We start from the raw sequence: 6,125 nt of genomic DNA, 5'->3' as shown, positions 1-6,125 counted from the left end.
GTATCATGGACATCCACAATTCTCATAATGGGTGATGGAGAACCCGCATGACAGTAGGGAAACAAGATTCCAAGTTAGGTTCTCTGTTAACGTCTGGTGTGGTATGATTGATGACCTGGTGATGGGATCAGTGTTTCTGCCAAATCGCGTGACAACCGCAGCATGCACGCATTTCCTGATAGAAGACCTACCTGCACTTTTGAAAGATGTGTCATTAAAGCAATGGCAGCAAAGATACCTGCAAGATGACGGATCAATGGTTCCCTGTACCAGACAAGTATCTCAGTATTTTCCTGAACGTCAGATTGGCTGTGGTGGACCCATTAACTGGCCTGCCAAACCATCCGATCTAGCTCCATTAGACTTCTGTTTATGAGAGAGGTTAAAGGGGGGTGTGAACGGTGCGAAGATGGATACACGTGAAGAGCTTGTAGCTCACATCACCGACACTGTTGCCTGCATTAAAGCCCGCCGAGCTGATGTTCGATGAGCAACGTAACACACCCTCCAACACATTGACAAGAGCACTGAGATGGATGGGGAACTTATAGAACACCTCTTGGAAGATGGACCACTCATCTGTCCCACCATTATTCTGTCCACCACAGCGCCTACACAGCATTTCAGTAAGCAATATTCACACTTTTCTTCATAATCATTCATGGATGTGTGGAGTCTTCAGTCCGCTCCAGTTGAAATGGCTCTGAGCACTATGGGATTAACATCTGAGGTCATCAGTCCCCTAGAACTTAGAAATATTTAAACCTAACTACCCTAAGGACATCACACACAACCATGCCCGAGGCAGGATTCGAACCTGCGATCGTAGCGGTCGCGCGGTTCCAAACAGTAGCGCCTAGAACCGCTCGGCCACCCTGGCCGACGCTCCAGTTCCGTAATGACTTTTTCTGTTTACATTCACGTGTCGAATCACCCCAGAAATTATGTGATATTTCTCCTGAATCACTCTGTATGTCCCTGAATCACTGAGTGCGGTGAGTCTGTCGTTTGTGAAGAGAGATGGCTTTCAGAGACTGCTGGGACGCTCGATGTCAGTGCATCAGTACTGGTTCACTGAGACGACTGCTGTGGCTGAAACTTATGTGAATGCTAAGAAGAGTAGATTCTGGAATAGCTCTGTGAACAGAACTCGTCGCTTTGGTGCTGGGTGTTCACTTAAGTTCTGGCCCAGCAGATGTATATTTGCTCCACTGTTAGAGGACGCGTGATCAGCGTTAAGTGAAGTAGTTCAGCGAATGTAACACCACGTGTGGCGAGGCAGGCGCCAAGCCTTTTAGTGGAGCCAGCTGCATGCAGGCTTGTAATCACTACGTGTGGTCGGTCTGGTTTGTGTATGTGCACCGACCACTGTATTTACAAGCCGGTCCTTGTTATGAACCTTGGCCATAGACGTCTGGCTAGTACAGCAACTGGACCACCATCGCTGCTTGCTGGTCACTATGTAACAGCAGTCCCAGGAGAAGTCCTCGGATACATCATCTCCCTCCCTCCTTCCACCCCCCCCCACCCCAACCCCCCTTATGGAGAGATGACGGATCCATTTTGACGTCAGATGAGGATACAGGATATTAAACTTATGTTCTCGGAAACATGATGTAACAGTTGAGTACGTCAGTGTGACCTCTAGCGATTGTTTTCCGTGTTAAATATCACGTGGCAAGTGTAGTGATTTGTGTATGAAGACTGAATTAGACAAGCATAACTGATTGATTAACTCCACATAGAGCGAGCAACCTTAATGATTACTTTTTATTGATGGAAATTACGAGCCAAATTTCCACCATTAGCCTGCATAAAAAGGAAAGTTTTCCAGTTCTTAAAGACTGCTGTTACAAAGGCGCATTTAATTATTGTTTCAACTTTGCAACATTTAGAGACTGCAAAGGAGTAGGTCTTTAAAAAAACGTAAAATAATCGGTTCAAGAATAAAATCATGTTGTTTCAAAGATGTATGAGGAAATCATCTAGTAGACGATAGTAATTCCCTTCCTAGTATGAATTTGTATTACAGAGGTTCTGTTATGGAGTAGTTACTATTCTTAGGCAAGACATCTGGAAGCATCCTTCAGGAAGAAGTTGTACAGGGATTTTTCCAGTACTTTTCAAATGTCACTTACCATTATACGTGTTGCCACTGCAAGTTTGAAACAAATGTAATGCCATAGCAAGACTGTTAGAGATGTATAAACTTCGATAGACCGAAGGATTTGACTTTAAGCTGTTCTGACAAGTGACCATTTATTACAAGCAGCTACACGGGTAACGGAGGCTGCGTAGCGTGGACTGGGCGGTTTTTTAGGTTAGAAGGCCTCGGGAAAGTACGGGGTGGGCTGCAATCTCAAAGGGTGCATGGCAAATACAGGACGTGCTTGGATCAAGGAACAGTCGGAATTGTAGTTGTAAATTGTTGTAGTTGTGCTGGGGAAGTCCCTGAGCTTCAAGCGCTAATAGAAAGCACAGAAGCTGAAATCGTTATAGGTACAGAAAGCTGGCTAAAGCCTGAAATAAGTTCTGCGGAAATTTTTACAAAGTCTCAGACGGTGTTCAGGAAAGATACATTAGGCAGAATTGGTGGTGGAGTGTTTGTGTCTGTCAGTAGTGATTTATCTTGTAGTGAAGTCGAAGTAGATAATCCGTGCGAATTGGTATAGGTGGAGGTTATACTTAACAGCCGAACTAAGTTAGTAATTGGCTCCTTCCACCGACCCCCAGACTCCGATGATATAGTTGCTGAACAGTTCAGAGAAAATTTGAGTCTCGTAACAAATAAATACCCCACTCATACGGTTATAGTTGGTGGGGACTTCAACCTTCCCTCGATATGTTGGCAAAAATACTTGTTCAAAACCTGTGGTAGGCAGAAAGCATCTTCCGAGATTGTCCGAAATGCTTTCTCCGAAAATTATTTCGAGCAGTTAGTCCACGAACCCACGCGAATTGTAAATGGTTGCGAAAACACATTTGACCTCTTAGCCACAAACAATCCAGAGCTAATAGAGAGCATCATGACTGATACAGCCCGCATCTCGTGGTCGTGCGGTAGCGTTCTCGCTTCCCATGCCCGGGTTCCCGGGTTCGATTCCCGGCGGGGTCAGGGATTTTCTCTGCCTCGTGATGGCTGGGTGTTGTGTGCTGTCCTTAGGTTAGTTAGGTTTAAGTAGTTCTAAGTTCTAGGGGACTGATGACCATAGATGTTAAGTCCCATAGTGCTCAGAGCCATTTGAACCATTTGACTGATACAGGGATTAGTGATCACAAGGTCGTTATAGCTAGGCTCAATACCGTTTCTTCCAAATCCACCAGAAACAAACGCAAAACAATTTTATTTAAAAAAGCGGACAAAGTGTCACTAGAAGCCTTCCTAAGAGACAATCTCCATTCCTTCCGAACTGACTATGCAAATGTAGACGAGATGTGGCTCAAATTCAAAGATATAGTAGCAACAGCAATTGAGAGATTCATACCTCATAAATTGGTAAGAGATGGAACTGATCCCCCATGGTACACAAAACAGGTCTGAACGCTGTTGCAGAGGCAACGGAAAAAGCATGCGAAGTTCAGAAGAACGCGAAATCCCGAAGATTGGCTGTTATTTACACACGCGCGAAATTTGGCACGGACTTCAATGCGAGATGCCTTTAATAGGTTCCACAACGAAACAATGTCTCGAAATTTGGTAGAAAATCCGAAGAAATTCTGGTCGTACGTAAAGTACACAAGCGGCAAGACGCAGTCAATACCTTCGCTGAGCAGTGCCGATGGTACTGTTACCGACGACTGTGCCGCTAAAGCGGAGTTATTGAACGCAGTTTTCCGAAATTCCTTCACCAGGGAAGACGAATGGAATATTCCAGAATTTGAAACACGAACAGCTGCTAGCATGAGTTTCTTAGAAGTAGATACTTTAGGGGTTGCGAAGCAACTCAAATCGCTTGATACGGGCAAGTCTTCAGGTAAAGATTGTATACCGATTAGGTTCCTTACAGATTACGCTGATACAATAGTTCCCTACTTAGCAATCATATACAACCTCTCTTTCACCGATAGATCTGTACCTCCAGATTGGAAAATTGCGCAGGTCGCACCAGTGTTTAAGAAGGGTGGTAGGAGTAATCCATCGAACTACAGACCTAACAGAAGTTAGTAATTCGGTTTGCAGTAGGGTTATGGAGCATATACTGTATTCAAACATTATGAATCAACTCGAAGGGAACGATCTATTGATACGTAATCAGCATGGTTCCAGAAAACATCGTTCTTGTGCAACGCAGCTAGCTCTTTATTCGCACGAAGTAATGGCCGCTATCGACAGGGGATCTCAAGTTGATTCCGTATTTCTAGATTTCCGGAAAGCTTTTGACACCGTTCCTCACAAGCGACTCCTAATCAAGCTGCGGGCCTATGGGGTATCGTCTCAGTTGCGCGACTACATTCGTGATTTCCTGTCAGGAAGGTCGCAGTTCGTAGTAATAGACGGCAAATCATCGAGTAAAACTGAAGTGAGATCAGGTGTTCCCCAGGGAAGCGTCCTGGGACCTCTGCTGTTCCTGATCTATATAAATGACCTGGGTGACAATCTGAGCAGTTCTCTTAGGTGATGATGCTGTAATTTACCGTCTAGTAAGGTCATCCGAAAACCAGTATCAGTTGCAAAGCGATTTAGAAAATATTGTTGTATGGTGTGGCAGATGGCAGTTGACGCCAAATAACGAAAAGTGTGAGGTGATCCACACGAGTTCCAAAAGAAATCCGTTGGAATTCGATTACTCGATAAATAGTACAATTCTCAAGGCTGGCAATTCAACTAAGTACCTGGGTGTAAAAATTACGAACAACTTCAGTTGGAAAGACCACATAGATAATACTGTGGGGAAGGCGAGCCAAAGGTAGCGTTTCATTGGCAGGACACTTAGATGCAACAAGTCCACTAAAGAGACAGCTTACACTACACTCGTTCGTCCTCTGTTAGAATATTGCTGCGCGGTGTGGGATCCTTACCAGGTGGGATTGACGGAGGACATCGAAAGGGTGCAAAAAAGGGCAGCTCGTTTTGTATTATCACGTAATAGGGGAGAGAGTGTGGCAGATATGATACGCGAGTTGGGATGGAAGTCATTAAAGCAAAGACGTTTTTCGTCGCGGCGAGATCTATTTACGAAATTTCAGTCACCAACTTTCTCTTCCGAATGCGAAAATATTTTGTTGAGCCCAACCTACATAGGTAGGAATGATCATCAAAATAAAATAAGAGAAATAAGAGCTCGAACAGAAAGGTTTAGGTGTTCGTTTTTCCCGCGCGCTGTTCGGGAGTGGAATGGTAGGCAGATAGTATGATTGTGGTTCGATGAACCCTCTGCCAAGCACTTAAATGTGAATTGCAGAGTATTCATGTAGATGTAGATATAGATGTAGATGAAAAAAAACTTTTCCAATTTCTACCGACATCCTCGAAATTTGAAGGGTCTAACTTCACTCGCGAATCGCTGATCATGTAGTCAATGCTGTGCTTCTGAGTTTTTTGAATAGCGCGGTTAGCGGTTATGTTGAGAGTTAGTGGCCAGTTTTGCAGCAGCCTGATGCTTTGTCAGCTTGTAATCGGATATTACAGAAATTTTAATCAAATAGCACTTACTTGTAAATAGCTGAATCATAATTACTCTTCCTTCGGGCACACCTGGCATGATTTCCGTTCGGTACTTGAAATTTGCTTTTACAATATTTGTGTTAATCTGTTGTAACAGCTTGCAAACGTTACATATAATTCTATGTAAATATTTTCTAGGATCTGATATGATTTACAACTTAAGCTATAAGTTATTCTATTGATGATGGAGTATTGCTCCTTCTGCTTTGTATAGTCTAAGCATGTTTGCTGTTTTCCGAAAGGCAACACCAGAATAATGAGTGCATGTAGAACCCTCTCTAATTTGTTTCATTAAACGAAAAACATGGACACAAACTGAAACCATAGAATGGGTAGCACTGCTCAAACTAACCGTGACATAAAAATATTTATAATTTTGTTTACCTAACGATTTAGTTTATCGCGTATTTCTTCTTTTGTTGCTGGGTTCTTTTAGCAATGCTGTGTGTGAAAAAAAATC

This window comes from Schistocerca nitens, chromosome 4 (genome assembly GCF_023898315.1).
Source record: "Schistocerca nitens isolate TAMUIC-IGC-003100 chromosome 4, iqSchNite1.1, whole genome shotgun sequence".
NCBI lineage: Eukaryota > Metazoa > Arthropoda > Insecta > Orthoptera > Acrididae > Schistocerca > Schistocerca nitens.
The sequence above is the reverse complement of the archived record's forward strand: the minus strand, read 5'-3'. Positions refer to the sequence as shown.